Source organism: Carcharodon carcharias, chromosome 24 (assembly GCF_017639515.1).
Source record: "Carcharodon carcharias isolate sCarCar2 chromosome 24, sCarCar2.pri, whole genome shotgun sequence".
Classification (NCBI taxonomy): Eukaryota; Metazoa; Chordata; class Chondrichthyes; order Lamniformes; family Lamnidae; genus Carcharodon; species Carcharodon carcharias.
In genome coordinates, this window is record NC_054490.1 from 18,149,464 (window position 1) to 18,174,187 (window position 24,724).

The window sequence follows — 24,724 nt, forward strand, 5'->3', positions numbered from 1 at the left end:
TCACACTCACACACACCCCACACAGCCTCACACTCACACACACCCCACATAGCCTCACACTCACACACACCCCACACAGCCTCACACTCATACACACCCCACACTGCCTCACACTCACACACATCCTACATAGCCTAAAACTCACACACACCCCACACAGCCTCACACTCACACACACCCCACATAGCCTCACACTCACACACACCCCACACAGCCTCACACTCACACTCAAAGCACACAGCCTCACACTCACACTCAAACCACACAGCCTCACACTCACACTCAACCCACACAGCCTCACACTCACATACACCCCACACAGCCTCACACTCACAAACACCACACACAGCCTCACACTCACACACCCCACACAGCCTCACACTCACAAACACCCAACACAGCCTCACAATCACAAACACCCCACACAGCCTCACACTCACAAACACCCCACACAGCCTCACACTCACACACACCCCACATAGCATCACACTCACCCCACACAGCCTCACACTCAAACACATACAGCCTCACACTCACACACACCCCACACAGCCTCACACTCACAAACACACAACCCAAATAGCCTCACACTCACCCCACACAGCCACACACTCACACTCAAGCCACACAGCCTCACACTCACACACACCCCACACAGCCTCACACTCAAACTCCAACCACACAGCCTCACACTCACACTCAACCCACACAGCCTCACACTCACACACACCCCACACAGCCTTACACTCACAAACACCCCATACAGCCTCACACACTCACACACCCCACACAGCTCACACTCACAAACACCCCACACAGCCTAACACTCACACACACCCAACACAGCCTCACACTCATACTCACCCCATAAAGCCTCACACTCACACACACCCCACACTGCCTCAAACTCACACACACCCCACACAGCCACACACTCACACACACCCCACATAGCCTCACACTCACACACACCCCACACAGCCTCACACTCTCACACACCCCACACAGCCTCACACTCACACACACCCCACACAGCCTCACACTCTCAGACACCCCACACAGCCTCACACTCACACACATCCTACACAGCCTCACACTCACACACATCCCACATAGCCTCACACTCACACACACACCACACAGCCTCACACTCACACACACTCCACATAGCCTCACACTCACACAAACCCCACACAGCCTCACACTCACACACACACCCCACATAGCCTCACACTCACCCACACCCCACATAGCCTCACACTCTCACACACCCCACACAGCCTCACACTCACAATCAATCCACACAGCCTCACACTCACACACACCCCACACAGCCTCACACTCACAATCAATCCACACAGCCTCACACTCACACTCACCCCACACAGCCGCACACTCAAGCACACCCCACACAGCCTCACACTCACACACACCCCACACAGACTCAAACTCACCCCACACAGCCTCACACTCATACTCACCTAACACAGCCTCACACTCACACACTCCCCACAGAGCCTCACACTCACACACACCCCACACAGCCTCACATTCACACAGACCCCACATAGCCTCACACTCATACACAACCCACACAGCCTCAGAATCACACACACCCCACAAGGCCTCACACTCACACACACCCCACATAGCTTCACAATCACACACACCCCACACAGCCTCAGACTCACACACACACCACATAGCCTCACACTCACACACACCCCAAACAGTCTCACACTCGCACACACACCGCACACAGCCTCACACTCACACTCAATCCACACAGTCTCACACTCAAACACACACCACACAGCCTCAAACTCAAAGACACCCCACAAAGACTCACAATCAGACACACACACCCCACATACCCTCACACTCACCCCACACAGCCTCACACATACACTCAATCCACACAGCCTCACACTCACACACACCCCACACAGCCTCACACTCACACTCAAACCACACAGCCTCACACTCACACTCAAACCACACAGCCTCACACTCACACTCTACCCACACAGCCTAACACTCACACACACCCCACACAGCCTCACACTCACACTCAAACCACACAGCCTCACACTCACACTCACCCCACAAAGCCTCACACTCACACACACCCCACTCAGCCTCACACTCACACACATCCCAATAACCTCACACTCACACACACCCCACACAGACTCACACTCACACACACCCCACATAGCCTCACATTCACATACACCCGACACAGCCTCACACTCACACACACACCCCACATAGCCTCACACTCACCCCACACAGCCTCACATTCTCACAGACACCACACAGCCTCACACTCACACACACACATGCCACATAGTCTCACACTCACCCCACACAGCCTCACACTCACATTCAATCCACACAGCCTCACACTGACACACACCCCTCACAGCCTCACACTCACACACACCCAACACAGCCTCACAGTCACAAACACCCCACACAGCCTCATACTCACACACACCCCACACAGCCTCACACTCACAAACACCCCACACAGCCTCACACTCACACACACCCCACATAGCCTCACACTCACCCCACACAGCCTCACACTCACACACACACAGCCTCACACTCACACTCAATCCACACAGCCTCACACTCACACACACCCCACACAGCCTCACACTCACATTCAAACCACACAGCCTCACACTCACACTCAAACCACACAGCCTCACACTCACACTCAACCCACACAGCCTCACACTCACACACACCCCACACAGCCTCACACTCACAAACACCCCATCAGCCTCACACTCACACACACCCCACAAAGCCTCACACTCACACACACCCCACACAGCCTCACACTCACAAACACCCCACACAGCCACACACTCACACACACCCCACACAGCCTCACACTCACACTCACCCCATAAAGCCTCACACTGACACACATCCCAAACAGCCTCAAACTCACACACAACCCACACAGCCACACACTCACACACACCCCACACAGCCTCACACTCACACTCAAACCACACAGCCTCACACTCACACTCAAACCACACAGCCTCACACTCACACACACCCCACACAGCCTCACACTCACACACACCCCACACAGCCTCACACTCACACACATCCCAATAACATCACACTTACACACACCCCACACAGACTCTCACTCACACACACCCCACATGGCCTCACATTCACACACACCCGACAAAGCCTCACACTCACACACACACCCCACATAGCCTCACACTCACCCCACACAGCCGCACACTCACAATCAATCCACACAGCCTCACACTCACACTCCATCCACACAGCCTCACACTGACACACACCTCTCACAGCCTCAAACTCACACACACCCAACACAGTCTCACAATCACAAACACCCCACACAGCCTCACACTCCCACACACCCCACACAGCCTCACACTCACAAACACCCCACACAGCCTCACACTCACACACACCCCACATAGCCTCACACTCACCCCACACAGCCTCACACTCACACACACACAGCCTCACACTCACACTCAATCCACAAAGCCTCACACTCTCACACATACACCCCACATAGCCTCACACTCACCCCACACAGCCACACACTCACACTCAATCCACACAGCCTCACACTCACACACACCCCACACAGCCTCACACTCTCACTCAAACCACACAGCTTCACACTCACACTCAACCCACACAGCCTCACACTCACACACACCCCACACAGCCTCACACTCACAAACACCCCACACAGCCTCACACTCACACACACCCCACATAGCCTCACACACACCCCACACAGCCTCACACTCACAAACACCCCACACAGCCTCACACTCACACACACCCCACACAGCCTCAAACTCACACTCAATCCACAAAGCCTCACACTCACACACCCCACATAGCCTCACACTCACCCCACACAGCCACACACTCACACTCAATCCACACAGCCTCACACTCACACACACCCCACAGAGCCTCACACTCACATTCAAAGCACATAGCCTCACACTCACACTCAAACCACACAGCCTCACACTCACACTCAACCCACACAGCCTCACACTCACACACACCCCACAAAGCCTCACACTCACAAACACCCCATACAGCCTCACACTCACACACTCCCCACAAAGCCTCACACTCACACACACCCCACACAGCCTCACACTCACAAACACCCCACACAGCCTCACACTCACAAACACCCCATACAGCCTCACACTCACACACTCCACACAAAGCCTCACACTCCCACACACCCCAAACAGCCTCACACTCACACACACCACACATAGCCTCACAATCACACACACCCCACACAGCCTCATACTGACACACACACCACATAGCCACACACTCACACTCTCCCCACACAGTCTCACACTCGCACACACACCGCACACAGACTCACACTCACACTCAATCCACACAGCCTCACACTCACACACACACCACACAGCCTCAAACTCAAACACACCCCACACAGCCTCACAATCACACACACACACCCCACATAGCCTCACACTCACCGCACACAGCCTCACACTCACACTCAATCCACACAGCCTCACACTCACACACACCCCACACAGCCTCACACTCACACTCAAACCACACAGCCTCACACTCACACTCAAACCATACAGCCTCACACTCACACTCTACCCACACAGCCTCACACTCTCACACACCCCACACAGCCTCACACTCACACACACACACGCCACATAGCCTCACACTCACCCCACACAGCCTCACACTCACATTCAATCCACACAGCCTCACACTGACGCACACCCCTCACAGCCTCACACTCGCACACACCCAACACAGCCTCACAGTCACAAACACCCCACACAGCCTCATACTCACACACACCCCACACAGCCAGACACTCACAAATACCCCACACAGCCTCACACTCACACACACCCCACATAGCCTCACACTCACCCCACACAGCCTCACACTCACACACACACAGCCTCACACTCACACTCAATCCACAAAGCCTCACACTCACACTCAATCCACACAGCCTCACACTCACACACACCCCACACAGCCTCACACACATTCAAACCACACAGCCTCACACTCACACTCAAACCACACAGCCTCACACTCACATTCAACCCACACAGCCTCACACTCACACACACCCCACACAGCCTCACACTCACACACACCCCACAAAGCATCAAACTCGCACACACCCCACACAGACTCACACTCACAAACACCCCACAGAGCCTCACACTCACACACACCCCACACAGCCTCAAACTCAGACTCACCCCATAAAGCCTCACACTCATACACACCCGACACAGCCTCACACTCACACACAGACACCACATAGCCTCACACTCACCCCAAACAGCCTCACACTCACAATCAATCCACACAGCCTCACACTCAAACACACCCCACACAGCCTCACACTCTCACACACCCCACACAGCCTCACACTCACACACACACACGCCACATAGCCTCACACTCACCCCACACAGCCTCACACTCACATTCAATCCACACAGCCTCACACTGAAACACACCCCTCACAGCCTCACACTCACACACACCCAACACAGCCTCACAGTCACAAACACCCCACACAGCCTCATACTCACACACCCCACACAGCCTCACACTCACAAACACCCCACACAGCCTCACACTCACACACACCCCACATAGCCTCACACTCACCCCACACAGCCTCACACTCACACACACACAGCCTCACACTCACACTCAATCCACAAAGCCTCACACTCACACTCAATCCACACAGCCTCACACTCACACACACCCCTCACAGCCTCACACTCACACTCAAACCACACAGCCTCACACTCACACTCAACCCACACAGCCTCACACTCACACACACCCCACACAGCCTCACACTCACAAACACCCCATACAGCCTCACACTCACACACACCCCACAAAGCATCAAATTCACACACACCCCACACAGCCTCACACTCACAAACACCCCACACAGCCTCACACTCACACACACCCCACACAGCCTCACACTCAGACTCACCCCATAAAGCCTCACACTCATACACACCCCACACAGCCTCAAACTCACACACACCCCACACAGCCACACACTCACACACACCCCACATAGACTCACACTCACACACACCCCACACAGCCTCACACTCTCACACATCCTACACAGCCTCACACTCACACACATCCAACATAGCCTCACACTCACACACACCCCACACAGCCTCACACTCACACACACCCCACATAGCCTCACACTCACACACACCACACACAGCCTCACACTCACACACTCACCCCACATAGCCTCACACTCACACGCACCCCACACAGCCTCACACTCACACACCCCACACAGCCTCACACTCACACACACCCCACATAGCCTCACACTCACCCACACCCCACATAGCCTCACACTCTCACACACACACGCCACATAGCCTCACACTCACCCCACACAGCCTCACACTCACATTCAATCCACACAGCCTCAAACTGACACACACCCCTCACAGCCTCACACTCACACACACCCCACACAGCCTCACAATCACAAACACCCCACACAGCCTCACACTCACACACACCCCACACAGCCCCACACTCACACACACACCCCACATAGCCTCACATTCACACACACCCGACACAGCCTCACACTCACACACAGACCCCACATAGCCTCACACTCACCCCACACAGCCTCACACTCACAATCAATCCACACAGCCTCACACTCACACACACCCCACACAGCCTCACACTCTCACACACCCCACACAGCCTCACACTCACACACACGCACGCCACATAGCCTCACACTCACCCCACACAGCCTCACACTCACATTCAATCCACACAGCCTCACACTGACACACACCCCTCACAGCCTCACACTCACACACACCCAACACAGCCTCACAGTCACAAACACTCCACACAGCCTCATACTCACACACACCCCACATAGCCTCACAATCACAAACGACCCACACAGCCTCACACTCACACACACACCACATAGCCACACACTCACACTCACCCCACACAGTCTCACACTCGCACACACACCGCACACAGCCTCACACTCACACTCAATCCACACAGCCTCACACTCACACAACCACACAGCCTCAAACTCAAACACACCCCACACAGCCTCACAATCACACACACACACCCCACATAGCCTCACACTCACCCCACACAGCCTCAGACTCACACTCACTCCACACAGCCTCACACTCACACACAACCCACACAGCCTCACACTCACACTCAAACCACACAGCCTCACACTCACACTCAAACCATACAGCCTCACACTCACACTCTACCCACACAGCCTCACACTCTCACACACCCCACACAGCCTCATACTCACACACACACACGCCACATAGCCTCACACTCACCCCACACAGCCTCACACTCACGCACACCCCACATAGCCTCACACTCACCCCACACAGCCTCACACTCACACACACACAGCCTCACACTCACACTCACACTCAATCCACAAAGCCTCACACTCACACTCAATCCACACAGCCTCACACTCACACACACCCCGCACAGACTCACACACATTCAAACCACACAGCCTCACACTCACACTCAAACCACACAGCCTCACACTCACACTCAACCCACACAGCCTCACACTCACACACACCCCACACAGCCTCACACTCACAAACACCCCATACAGCTTCACACTCACACACACCTCACAAAGCATCAAACTCACACACACCCCACACAGACTCACACTCACAAACACCCCACACAGCCTCACACTCACACACACCCCACACAGCCTCAAACGCAGACTCACCTCATAAAGCCTCACACTCATACACACCCCACACAGCCTCAAACTCACACACACCCCACACAGCCACACACTCACACACACCCCACATAGACTCACACTCACACACACCCCACACAGCCTCACACTCTCACACATCCTACACAGCCTCACACTCACACACATCCAACATAGCCTCACACTCACACACACGCCACACAGCCTCACACTCACACACACCCCACATAGCCTCACACTCACACACACCCCACACAGCCTCACACTCACACACACACCCCACATAGCCTCACATTCACACACACCCGACACAGCCTCACACTCACACACAGACCCCACATAGCCTCACACTCACCCCACACAGCCTCACACTCACAATCAATCCACACAGCCTCACACTCACACACACCCCACACAGCCTCACACTCTCACACACCCCACACAGCCTCACACTCACACACACACACGCCACATAGCCTCACACTCACCCCACAGAGCCTCATACTCACATTCAATCCACACAGCCTCACATTGACACACACCCCTCACAGCCTCACACTCACACACACCCAACACAGCCTCACAGTCACAAACACCCCATACAGCCTCATACTCACACACACCCCACACAGACTCACACTCACAAACACCCCACACAGCCTCAAACTCACACACACCCCACATAGCCTCAAACTCACCCCACACAGCCTCACACTCACACACACACAGCCTCACACTCACACTCAATCCACAAAGCCCCACACTCACACGCAATCCACACAGGCTCACACTCACACACACCCCACACAGCCTCACACACATTCAAACCACACAGCCTCACACTCACACTCAAACCACACAGCCTCACACTCACACTCAACCCACACAGCCTCACACTCACACACACCCCACACAGCCTCACACTCACAAACACCCCATACAGCCTCACACTCACACACACCCCACAAAGCATCAAACTCACACACACCCCACACAGCCTCACACTCACAAACACCCCACACAGCCTCACACTCACACACACCCCACACAGCCTCAAACTCAGACTCACCCCATAAAGCCTCACACTCATACACACCCCACACAGCCTCAAACTCACACACACCCCACACAGCCACACACTCGCACACACCCCACATAGACTCACACTCACACACACCCCACACAGCCTCACACTCTCACACATCCTACACAGCCTCACACTCACATTCATCCAACATAGCCTCACACTCACACACACCCCACACAGCCTCACACTCACACACACCCCACATAGCCTCACACTCACACACACCCCACACAGCCTCACACTCACACACACACCCCACATAGCCTCACATTCACACACACCCGACACAGCCTCACACTCAGACACAGACTCCACATAGCCTCACACTCACCCCACACAGCCTCACACTCACAATCAATCCACACAGCCTCACACTCAAACACACCCCACACAGCCTCACACTCACACACACACACGCCACATAGCCTCACACTCACCCCACACAGCCTCACACTCACATTCAATCCACACAGCCTCACACTGACACACACCCCTCACAGCCTCACACTCACACACACCCAACACAGCCTCACAGTCACAAACACCCCACACAGACTCACACTCACACACACCCCACATAGCCTCACATTCACCCCACACAGCCTCACACTCACACACACACAGCCTCACACTCACACTCAATGCACAAAGCCTCACACTCACACTCAATCCACACAGCCTCACACTCACACACACCCCACACAGCCTCACACACATTCAAACCACACAGCCTCACACTCACACTCAAACCACACAGCCTCACACTCACACTCAAACCACACAGCCTCACACTCACACTCAACCCACACAGCCTCACACTCACACACACCCCACACAGCCTCACACTCACAAACACCCCATACAGCCTCACACTCACACACACCCCACAAAGCATCAAATTCACACACACCCCACACAGCCTCACACTCACAAACACCCCACACAGCCTCACACTCACACACACCCCACACAGCCTCACACTCAGACTCACCCCATAAAGCCTCACACTCATACACACCCCACACAGCCTCAAACTCACACACACCCCACACAGCCACACACTCACACACACCCCACATAGACTCACACTCACACACACCCCACACAGCCTCACACTCACACACATCCTACACAGCCTCACACTCACACACATCCAACATAGCCTCACACTCACACACACCCCACACAGCCTCACACTCACACACACCCCACATAGCCTCACACTCACACACACCACACACAGCCTCACACTCACACACACACCCCACATAGCCTCACACTCACCCACACCCCACATAGCCTCACACTCTCTCACACACACGCCACATAGCCTCACACTCACCCCACACAGCCTCACACTCACATTCAATCCACACAGCCTCAAACTGACACACACCCCTCACAGCCTCACACTCACACACACCCCACAAAGCCTCACAATCACAAACACCCCACACAGCCTCACACTCACACACACCCCACACAGCCTCAACCTCACACACACACCCCACATAGCCTCACATTCACACACACCCGACACAGTCTCACACTCACACACAGACCCCACACAGCCTCACACTCTCACACATCCTACACAGCCTCACACTCACATTCATCCAACATAGCCTCACACTCACACACACCCCACACAGCCTCACACTCACACACACCCCACATAGCCTCACACTCACACACACCCCACACAGCCTCACACTCACAAACACCCCACACAGCCTCACACTCACACACACCCCACACAGCCTCACACTCAGACTCACCCCATAAAGCCTCACACTCATACACACCCCACACAGCCTCAAACTCACACACACCCCACACAGCCACACACTCACACACACCCCACATAGACTCACACTCACACACACCCCACACAGCCTCACACTCTCACACATCCTACACAGCCTCACACTCACACACATCCAACATAGCCTCACACTCACACACACCCCACAAAGCCTCACACTCACACACACCCCACATAGCCTCACACTCACACACACCACACACAGCCTCACACTTACACACACACCCCACATAGCCTCACACTCACCCACACCCCACATAGCCTCACACTCTCTCACACACACTCCACATAGCCTCACACTCACCCCACACAGCCTCACACTCACATTCAATCCACACAGCCTCAAACTGACACACACCCCTCACAGCCTCACACTCACACACACCCCACACAGCCTCACAATCACAAACACCCCACACAGCCTCACACTCACACACACCCCACACAGCCTCAACCTCACACACACACCCCACATAGCCTCACATTCACACACACCCGACACAGCCTCACACTCACACACAGACCCCACATAGCCTCACACTCACCCCACACAGCCTCACACTCACAATCAATCCACACAGCCTCACACTCACACACACCCCTCACAGCCTCACACTCACACACACCCAACACAGCCTCACAGTCACAAACACTCCACACAGCCTCATACTCACACACACCCCACACAGCCTCACAATTACAAACACCCCACACAGCCTCACACTCACACACACCCACATAGCCTCACACTCACCCCACACAGCCTCACACTCACACACACACAGCCTCACACTCACACTCAATCCACAAAGCCTCACACTCACACTCAATCCACACAGCCTCACACTCACACACACCCCACACAGCCTCACACACATTCAAACCACACAGCCTCACACTCACAATCAAACCACACAGCCTCACACTCACACTCAACCCACACAGCCTCACACGCACACACACCCCACACAGCCTCACACTCACAAACACCCCATACAGCCTCACACTCACACACACCCCACAAAGCATCAAATTCACACACACCCCACACAGCCTCACACTCAGAATCACCCCATAAAGCCTCACACTCATACACACCCCACACAGCCTCAAACTCACACACACCCCACACAGCCACACACTCACACACACCCCACATAGACACACACTCACACACACCCCACACAGCCTCACACTCTCACACATCCTAAACAGCCTCATACTCACACACATCCAACATAGCCTCACACTCACACACCCCACACAGCCTCACACTCACACACACCCCACATAGCCTCACAACCACACACACCACACACAGCCTCACACTCACACACACACCCCACTTAGCCTCACACTCACCCACACCCCACATAGCCTCACACTCTCACACACACACGCCACATAGCCTCACACTCACCCCACACAGCCTCACACTCACATTCAATCCACACAGCCTCACACTGACACACACCCCTCACAGCCTCACACTCACACACACCCCACACAGCCTCACAATCACAAACACCCCACACAGCCTCACACTCACACACTCCCCACACAGCCTCACACTCACAAACACCCCACACAGCCTCACACACACACACACACACCCCACATAGCCTCATACTCACCCCACACAGCCTCACACTCACAATCAATCCACACAGCCTCACACTCACACACACCCCACACAGCCTCACACTCACACACTCACACTCGCCACATAGCCTCACAATCACCCCACACAGCCTCACAATCACATTCAATCCACACTGCCTCACACTGACACACACCCCTCACAGCCTCACACTCACACACACCCAACACAGCCTCACAATCACAAACACCCCACACAGCCTCACACTCACACACACCCCACACAGCCTCACACTCACTAACACCCCACACAGCCTCACACTCACACAGCCTCACACTCACACTCAATCCACAAAGCCTCACACACACACACCAACACCCCACATAGCCTCACACTCACCCCACACAGCCACACACTCACACTCAATCCACACAGCCTCACACTCACACACACCCCACACAGCCTCACACTCACATTCAAACCACACAGCCTCACACTCACACTCAAACCACACAGCCTCACACTCACACTCAATCCACACAGCCTCACACTCACACACACCCCACACAGCCTCACACTCACAAACACCCCATACAGCCTCACACTCACACACACCCCACAAAGCCTCACACTCACACACACCCCACACAGCCTCACAATCACAAACACCCCACACAGCCTCACACTCACACACACCCCACACAGCCTCACACTCACACTCACCCCATAAAGCCTCACACTCACACACACCCCACACAGCCTCAAACTCACACACAACCCACACAGCCACACACTCACACACACCCCACATAGCCTCACACTCACACACACCCCACACAGCCTCACACTCTCACACACCCCACACAGACTCACACTCGCACACACACCGCACACAGCCTCACACTCACACTCAATCCACACAGCCTCACACTCACACACACACCACACAGCCTCAAACTCTAGCACACCCCACACAGCCTCACAAAAACACACACACACCCCACATAACCTCACACTCACCCCACACAGCCTCACACTCACACTCAAACCACACAGCCTCACACTCACACACACCCCACACAGCCACATACTCACACTCAAACCACACAAACTCACACTCACACTCAAACCACACAGCCTCACACTCACACTCTACCCACACAGCCTCACACTCACACAAACCCCACACAGCCTCACACTCACACTCAAACCACATAACCTCACACTCACACTCACCCCACACAGCCTCACACTCACACAGACCCCACACAGCCTCACACTCACACACATCCCAATAACCTCACACTCACACACACCCCACACAGACTCGCACTCACACACACCCCACATGGCCTCACATTCACACACACCCGACACAGCCTCACACTCACACACACACCCCACATAGCCTCACACTCACCCCACACAGCCTCACACTCACAATCAATCCACACAGCCTCACACTCACAAACACCTCACACAGCCTCACACTCACACACACCCCACACAGCCTCACACTCACACACACACACACGCCACATAGCCTCACACTCACCCCACACAGCCTCACACTCACATTCCATCCACAGAGCCTCACACTGACACACACCCCTCACAGCCTCAAACTCACACACACCCAACACAGCCCCACAGTCACAAACACCCCACACAGCCTCACACTCACACACACCCCACACAGCCTCACACTCACAAACACCCCACAAAGCCTCAAACTCACACACACCCCACATAGCCTCGCACTCACCCCACACAGCCTCACACACACACACACACAGCCTCACACTCACACTCAATCCACAAAGCCTCACACTCACATACACACCCCACATAGCCTCACACTCACCCCACACAGCCACACACTCACACTCAATCCACACAGCCTCACCCTCACATTCAAACCACACAGCCTCACACTCACACTCTAACCACACAGCCTCACACTCACACTCAACCCACACAGCCTCACACTCACACACACCCCACACAAACTCAAACTCACAAACACCCCACACAGCCTCACACTCACACACACCCCACATAGCCTCACACTCACCCCACACAGCCTCACGCTCTCACACACACAGCCTCAAACTCACACTCAATCCACAAAGCCTCACAATCACACACACACACCCAATATAGCCTCACACTCACCCCACACAGCCACACACTCACACTCAATCCACACAGCCTCACACTCACACACACCCCACACAGCCTCACACTCACATTCAAAGCACACAGCATCACACTCACACTCAAACCACAAAGCCTCACACTCACACTCAACCCACAAAGCCTCACACTCACACACACCCCACACAGCCTCACACTCACAAACACCCCATACAGCCTCACACTCACACTCTAACCACACAGCCTCACACTCACACTCAACCCACACAGCCTCACACTCACACACACCCCACACAGACTCACACTCACAAACACCCCACACAGCCTCACACTCACACACACCCCACATAGCCTCACACTCACCCCACACAGCCTCACGCTCTCACACACACAGCCTCAAACTCACACTCAATCCACAAAGCCTCACAATCACACACACACACCCAACATAGCCTCACACTCACCCCACACAGCCACACACTCACACTCAATCCACACAGCCTCACACTCACACACACCCCACACAGCCTCACACTCACATTCAAAGCACTCAGCATCACACTCACACTCAAACCACAAAGCCTCACACTCACACTCAACCCACAAAGCCTCACACTCACACACACCCCACACAGCCTCACACTCACAAACACCCCATACAGCCTCACACTCACACACTCCCCACCAAGCCTCACACTCACACACACCCCACACAGCCTCACACTCACAAACACCCCACACAGCCTCACACTCACAAACACCCCATACAGCCTCACACTCACACACTCCCCACAAAGCCTCACACTCACACACACCCCAAACAGCCTCACACTCACATACACCCCACATAGCATCACAATCACACAAACCCCACACAGCCTCATACTCACACACACCGCACACAGCCTCACACTCACACTCAATCCACACAGCCTCACACTCACACATACACCACACAGCTTCAAACTCAAACACATCCCACACAGCCTCACAATCACACACACACACCCCACATAGCCTCACACTCACCCCACACAGCCTCACACTCACACTCAATCCACACAGCCTCACACTCACACACACCCCACACAGCCTCACACTCACACTCAAACCACACAGCCTCACACTCACACTCAAACCATACAGCCTCACACTCACACTCTACCCACACAGCCTCACACTCACACACACGCCACACAGCCTCACACTCACACTCAATCCACACAGTCTCACACTCACACTCAATCCACACAGCCTCACACTCACACACACCCCACACAGCCTCACACTCACACTCAAACCACACAGCTTCACACTCACACTCAAACCATACAGCCTCACACCCACACTCTACCCACACAGCCTCACACTCACACACACCCCACACAGCCTCCCACTCACACTCAAACCACACAGCCTCCCACTCACACTCACCCCACACAGCCTCACACTCACACACACCCCACAAAGCCTCACACTCACACACATCCCAATAACCTCACACTCACACACACCCCACACAGAGTCACACTCACACACACCCCACATGGCCTCACATTCACACACACCCGACACAGCCTCACACTCACATACACACCCCACATAGCCTCACACTCACCCCACACGGCCTCACACTCACAATCAATCCACACAGCCTCACACTCACACACACCCCACACAGCCTCACACTCACACACACCCCACACAGCCTCACACTCACACACACACACACGCCACATAGCCTCACACTCACCCCACACAGCCTCACACTCACATTCAATCCACACAGCCTCACACTGACACACACCCCACACAGCCTCACACTCACACACATCCCACATAGCCTCACACTCACACACACCCCACACAGCCTCACACTCACACACACCCCACATAGCCTCACACTCACACACACCCCACACAGCCTCACACTCACACACACACCCCACATAGCCTCACACTCACCCACACCCCACATAGCCTCACACTCTCACACACCCCACACAGACTCACACTCACAATCAATCCACACAGCCTCACACTCACACACACCCCACACAGACTCACACTCACAATCAATCCACACAGCCTCACACTCACACTAACCCACACAGCCTCACACTCAAGCACACCACACACAGCCTCACACTCACACACACCCCACATAGACTCAAACTCAACCCACACAGCCTCACACTCACACTCACCTAACACAGCCTCACACTCACACACACCCCACACAGCCTCACACTCACACACACCCCACACAGCCTCACACTCACACACACCCCACACAGCCTCACACTCACCCACGCCCCACATAGCCTCAAAATCACACACACCCCACACAGCCTCACACTCACACACACCCCACATGGCCTCACACTCACACACACACCGCACACAGCCTCACATTCACACTCAATCCACACAGTCTCACACTCACACACATACCACACAGCCTCAAACTCAAACACACCCCACACAGCCTCACAATCACACACAAACACCCCACATAGACTCACACTCACCCCACACAGCCTCACACTCACACTCAATCCACACAGCCTCACACTCACAAACACCCCACACAGCCTCACACTAACACTCAAACCACACAGCCTCACACTCACACTGAAAACACACAGCCTCACACTCACACTCTACCCACACAGCCTCACACTCACACACACCCCACACAGCCTCACACTCACACTCAAACCACACAGCCTCACACTCACACTCACCCCACACAGCCTCACACCCACACACTCCCCACCCAGCCTCACACTCACACACACCCCACACAGCCTCACACTCACACACACCCCACATAGCCTCACACTCACACACACCCCACACAGCCTCACACTCACACACACCCCACAGAGCCTCACACTCAAACAGACCCCACATAGCCTCACACTCACCCACAACCCACACAGCCTCACACTCACACACACCCCACACAGCCTCACACTTACACACACCCCACATAGCCCCACACTCACACACACGCCACACAGTCTCACACTCGCACACACACCGCACACAGCCTCACACTCACACTCAATCCACACAGTCTCAAACTCAAACACACCCCACACAGCCTCACAATCACACACACACACCCCACATAGGCTCACACTCACCCCACACAGCCTCACACTCACACTCAATCCACACAGCCTCACACTCACACACACCCCACACAGCCTCACACTCACACTCAAACCACACAGCCTCACACTCAAACTCTACCCACACAGCCTCACACTCACAAACACCCCACACGGCCTCAAACTCACACACACCCCACATAGCCTCACAATCACACACACACACCCCACATAGCCTCACACTCACCCCACACAGCCTCACACTCACACTCAATCCACACAGCCTCACACTCACACACACCCCACACAGCCTCATACTCACACGCAAACCACACAGCCTCACACTCACACTCTACCCACACAGCCTCACACTCACACACACCCCAAACAGCCTCACACTCACACTCAAACCACACAGCCTCACACTCACACTCACCCCACACAGCCTCACACTCACACACACCCCACACAGCCTCACACTCACACACATCCCAATAACCTCACACTCACACACAACCCACACAGACTCACACTCACACACACCCCACATAGCCTCACATTCACACACACCCGACACAGCCTCACACTCACACACACACCCCACATAGCCTCACACTCACCCCACACAGTCTCACACTCACAATCAATCCACACAGCCTCAGACTCACACACACCCCACACAGCCTCACAATCACACACACACCCCACACAGCCTCACAATCACACACACACCCCACATAGCCTCACACTCACCCCACATAGCCTCACACTCACAATCAATCCACACAGCCTCACACTCACACACACACACGCCACATAGCCTCACACTCACCCCACACAGCCTCACACTCACATTCAATCCACACAGCCTCACACTGACACACACCCCTCACAGTCTCAAACTCACACACACCCAACACAGCCTCACAATCACAAACACCCCACACAGCCTCACACTCACACACACCCCACATAGCCTCACACTCACAAACACCCCACACAGCCTCACACTCACACACACCCCACATAGCCTCACACTCACCCCACACAGCCTCACACTCTCACACACACAGCCTCAAACTCACACTCAATCCACAAAGCCTCACACTCACACACACACACCCCACATAGCCTCACACTCACCCCACACAGCCACGCACTCACACTCAATCCACACAGCCTCACACTCACACACACCCCACACACCCTCACAATCACATTCAAAGCACACAGCCTTACACTCACACTCAAACCACACAGCCTCACAATCACACTCAACCCACAGAGCCTCACACTCACACACACCCCACACAGCCTCACACTCACAAACACCCCATACAGCCTGACACTCACACACTCCCCACAAAGCCTAACACTCACACACACCCCACACAGCCTCACACTCACAAACACCCCACACAGCCTCAAACTCACAAACACCCCATACAGCCTCACACTCACACACTCCCCACAAAGCCTCACACTCACACACACCCCACACAGCCTCACACTCACACGCACCCCACATAGCCTCACAATCACACACACCCCACACAGCCTCATACTCACACACACACCACACAGCTTCACACTCACACACAACCCACACAGCCTCACACTCACACACACCCCACACAGCCTCACACTCACACACACCCCACACAGCCTCAAACTCACAAACACCCCATACAGCCTCACACTCACACACTCCCCACAAAGCCTCACACTCACACACACCCCACACAGCCTCACACTCACACGCACCCCACATAGCCTCACAATCACACACACCCCACACAGCCTCATACTCACACACACACCACATAGCCTCACACTCACACTCACCCCACACAGTCTCACACTCGCACACACACCGCACACAGCCTCACACTCACACTCAATCCACACAGCCTCACACTCACACACACACCACACAGCCTCAAACTCAAACACAACCCACACAGCCTCACAATCACACACACACACCCCACATAGCCTCACACTCACCCCACACAGCCTCACCCTCACACTCAATCCACACAGCTTCACACTCACACACACCCCACACAGCCTCATACTCACACTCAAACCACACAGCCTCACACTCACACTCAAACCACACAGCCTCACGGTCACACTCTACCCACACAGCCTCACACTCACACACACCCCACACAGCCTCACACTCACACTCAAACCACACAGCCTCACACTCACACTCACCCACACAGCCTCACACTCACACACACCCCACACAGCCTCACACTCACACACATCCCAATAACCTCACACTCACACACACCCCACACAGACTCACACTCACAAACACCCCACATAGCCTCACATTCACACACACCCGACAGAGCCTCACACTCACACACACACCCCACACAGCCTCACACTCACACACACCCCACACAGCCTCACACTCACAATCAATCCACACAGCCACACACTCACACTCACCCCATACAGCCTCACACTCAAGCACACCCCAAACAGCCTCACACTCACACACACCCCACACAGACTCAAACTCACCCCACACAGCCTCACATTTACACTCACCAAACACAGACTCACACTCACACACACCCCACACAGCCTCACACTCACACACACCCCACATAGCCTCACACTCACACTCAAACCACACAGCCTCACACTCACACTCTACCCACACAGCCTCACACTCACACACACCCCACACAGCCTCACACTCACACTCAAACCACACAGCCTCACACTCACACTCACCCCACACAGCCTCACACTCACACACACCCCACACAGCCTCACACTCACACACATCCCAATAACCTCACACTCACACTCACCCCACACAGCCTCACACTCACACACACTCCACATAGCCTCACATTCACACACACCCGACACAGCCTCACACTGACACACACACCCCACATAGCCTCACACTCACCCCACACAGTCTCACACTCACAATCAATCCACACAGCCTCACTCTCACAGACACCCCACACAGCCTCACAATCACACACACCCCACACAGCCTCACAGTCACAATCAATCCACACAGCCTCACACTCACACACACACACGCCACATAGCCTCACACTCACCCCACACAGCCTCACACTCACATTCAATCCGCACAGCCGCACACTGACACGCACCCCTCACAGCCTCAAACTCACACACACCCAACACAGCCTCACAATCACAAACACCCCACACAGCCTCACACTCACACACACCCCACACAGCCTCACACTCACAAACACCCCACACAGCCTCAAACTCACACACACCCCACATAGCCTCACACTCACCCCACACAGCCTCACACTCTCACACACACAGCCTCAAACTCACACTCAATCCACAAAGCCTCAAACTCTCACACACACACCCCACATAGCCTCACACTCACCCCACACAGCCTCACACTCTCACACACACAGCCTCAAACTCACACTCAATCCACAAAGCCTCAAACTCTCACACACACACCCCACATAGCCTCACACTCACCCCACACAGCCACACACTCACACTCAACCCACACAGCCTCACACTCACACACACCCCACAGAGCCTCACACTCACAAACACCCCACACAGCCTCACACTCACACACACCCCACACAGCCTCACACTCACACTCAACCCACACAGCCTCACACTCACACACACCCCACAGAGCCTCACACTCACAAACACCCCACACAGCCTCACACTCACACACACCCCACATAGCCTCACACTCACCCCACACAGCCTCAAACTCACACTCAATCCACAAAGCCTCACACTCACACACAAACACCCCACATAGCCTCACACTCACCCCACACAGCCACACACTCACACTCAATCCACACAGCCTCACACTCACACACACCCCACACAGCCTCAGAATCACATTCAAAGCACACAGCCTCACACTCAAACTCAAACCACACAGCCTCACACTCACACTCAACCCACACAGCCTCACACTCACACTCAATCCACACAGCCTCACACTCACAAACACCCCATACAGCCTCACACTCACACACTCCCCACAAAGCCTCACACTCACACACACCCCACACAGCCTCACACTCACAAACACCCCACACAGCCTCAAACTCACAAACACCCCATACAGCCTCACACTCACACACTCCCCACAAAGCCTCACACTCACACACACCCCACACAGCCTCACACTCACACACACCCCACATAGCCTCACAATCACACAATCCCCACACAGCCTCATACTCACACACACACAACATAGCCTCACACTCACACTCACCCCACACAGTCTCACACTCGCACACACACCGCACACAGCCTCACACTCACACTCAATCCACACAGCCTCACACTCACACACCCCACACAGCCTCACACTCACACTCAATCCACAAAGCCTCACACTCTCACACACACACCCCACATAGCCTCACACTCACCCCACACAGCCACACACTCACACTCAACCCACACAGCCTCACACTCACACACACCCCACAGAGCCTCACACTCACAAACACCCCACACAGCCTCACACTCACACACACCCCACACAGCCTCACACTCACACTCAACCCACACAGCCTCACACTCACACACACCCCACAGAGCCTCACACTCACAAACACCCCACACAGCCTCACACTCACACACACCCCACATAGCCTCACACTCACCCCACACAGCCTCAAACTCACACACAATCCACAAAGCCTCACACTCACACACACACACCCCACATAGCCTCACACTCACCCCACACAGCCACACACACACTCAATCCACACAGCCTCACACTCACACACACCCCACACAGCCTCAGAATCACATTCAAAGCACACAGCCTCACACTCAAACTCAAACCACACAGCCTCACACTCACACTCAACCCACACAGCCTCACACTCACACTCAATCCACACAGCCTCACACTCACAAACACCCCATACAGCCTCACACTCACACACTCCCCACAAAGCCTCACACTCACACACACCCCACACAGCCTCACACTCACAAACACCCCACACAGCCTCAAACTCACAAACACCCCATACAGCCTCACACTCACACACTCCCCACAAAGCCTCACACTCACACACACCCCACACAGCCTCACACTCACACACACCCCACATAGCCTCACAATCACACAATCCCCACACAGCCTCATACTCACACACACACAACACAGCCTCAAACTCAAACACACCACACAGAGCCTCACAATCACAAACACACACCCCACATAGCCTCACACACACCCCACACAGCCTCATACTCACACTCAAACCACACAGCCTCACACTCACACTCAAACCACACAGCCTCACGGTCACACTCTACCCACACAGCCTCACACTCACACACACCCCACACAGCCTCACACTCACACTCAAACCACACAGCCTCACACTCACACTCACCCCACACAGCCTCACACTCACACACACCCCACACAGCCTCACACTCACACACATCCCAATAACCTCACACTCACACACACCCCACACAGACTCACACTCACACACACCCCACATAGCCTCACTTTCACACACACCCGACACAGCCTCACACTCACACACACACCCCACATAGCCTCACACTCACCCCACACAGCCTCACACTCACAATCAATCCACACAGCCTCACACTCACAAACACCCCACACAGCCTCACACTCACACACACCCCACACAGCCTCACACTCACACACACACACACCACATAGCCTCACACTCACCCCACACAGCGTCACACTCACATTCAATCCACACAGCCTCACACTGTCACACACCCCTCACAGCCTCAAACTCACACACACCCAACACAGCCTCACACTCACACTCAACCCACACAGCCTCACACTCACACTCAACCCACACAGCCTCACACTCACACACACCCCACACAGCCTCACACTCACAACCACCCCACACAGCCTCACACTCACACACACACCACATAGCCTCACACTCACCCCACACAGCCTCACACTCTCACACGCACAGCCTCAAACTCACACTCAATCCACAAAGCCTCACACTCACACACACACACCCCACTTAGCCTCACACTCACCCCACACAGCCACACACTCACACTCAATGCACAGAGCCTCACACTCACACACACCCCACACAGCCTCACAATCACATTCAAAGCACACAGACTCACACTCACACTCAAACCACACAGCCTCACACTCACACTCAACCCACACAGCCTCACACTCACACACACCCCACACAGCCACACACTCTCAAACACCCCATACAGCCTCACACTCACACACTCCCCACAAAGCCTCACACTCACACACACCCCACACAGCCTCACACTCACAAACACCCCACACAGCCTCACACTCACAAATACCACATACAGCCTCACACTCACACACTCCCCACATAGCCTCACACTCACACACACCCCACACAGCCTCACACTTACACACACCCCACATAGCCTCACAATCACACACAACCCACACAGCCTCATACTCAAACACATACCACATAGCCTCACACTCACACTCACCCCACACAGACTCACACTCGCACACACACCGCACACAGCCTCACACTCACACTCAATCCACACAGCCTCACACTCACACACACCCCACACAGCCTCAAACTCAAACACACCCCACACAGCATCACAATCACACACACACACCCCACATAGCCTCACACTCACCCCACACAGCCTCACACTCACACTCACCCCACACAGCCTCACATTCACACACACCCCACACAGCCTCACACTCACACTCAAACCACACAACCTCACACTCACACTCACCCCACACAGCCTCACACTCACACACACCCCACACAGCCTCACACTCACACACATCCCAATAACCTCACACTCACACACACCCCACACAGACTCACACTCACACACACCCCACATAGCCTCACATTCACACACACCCGACACAGCCTCACACTCACACACACACCCCACATAGCCTCACACTCACCCCACAAAGCCTCACACTCACAATCAA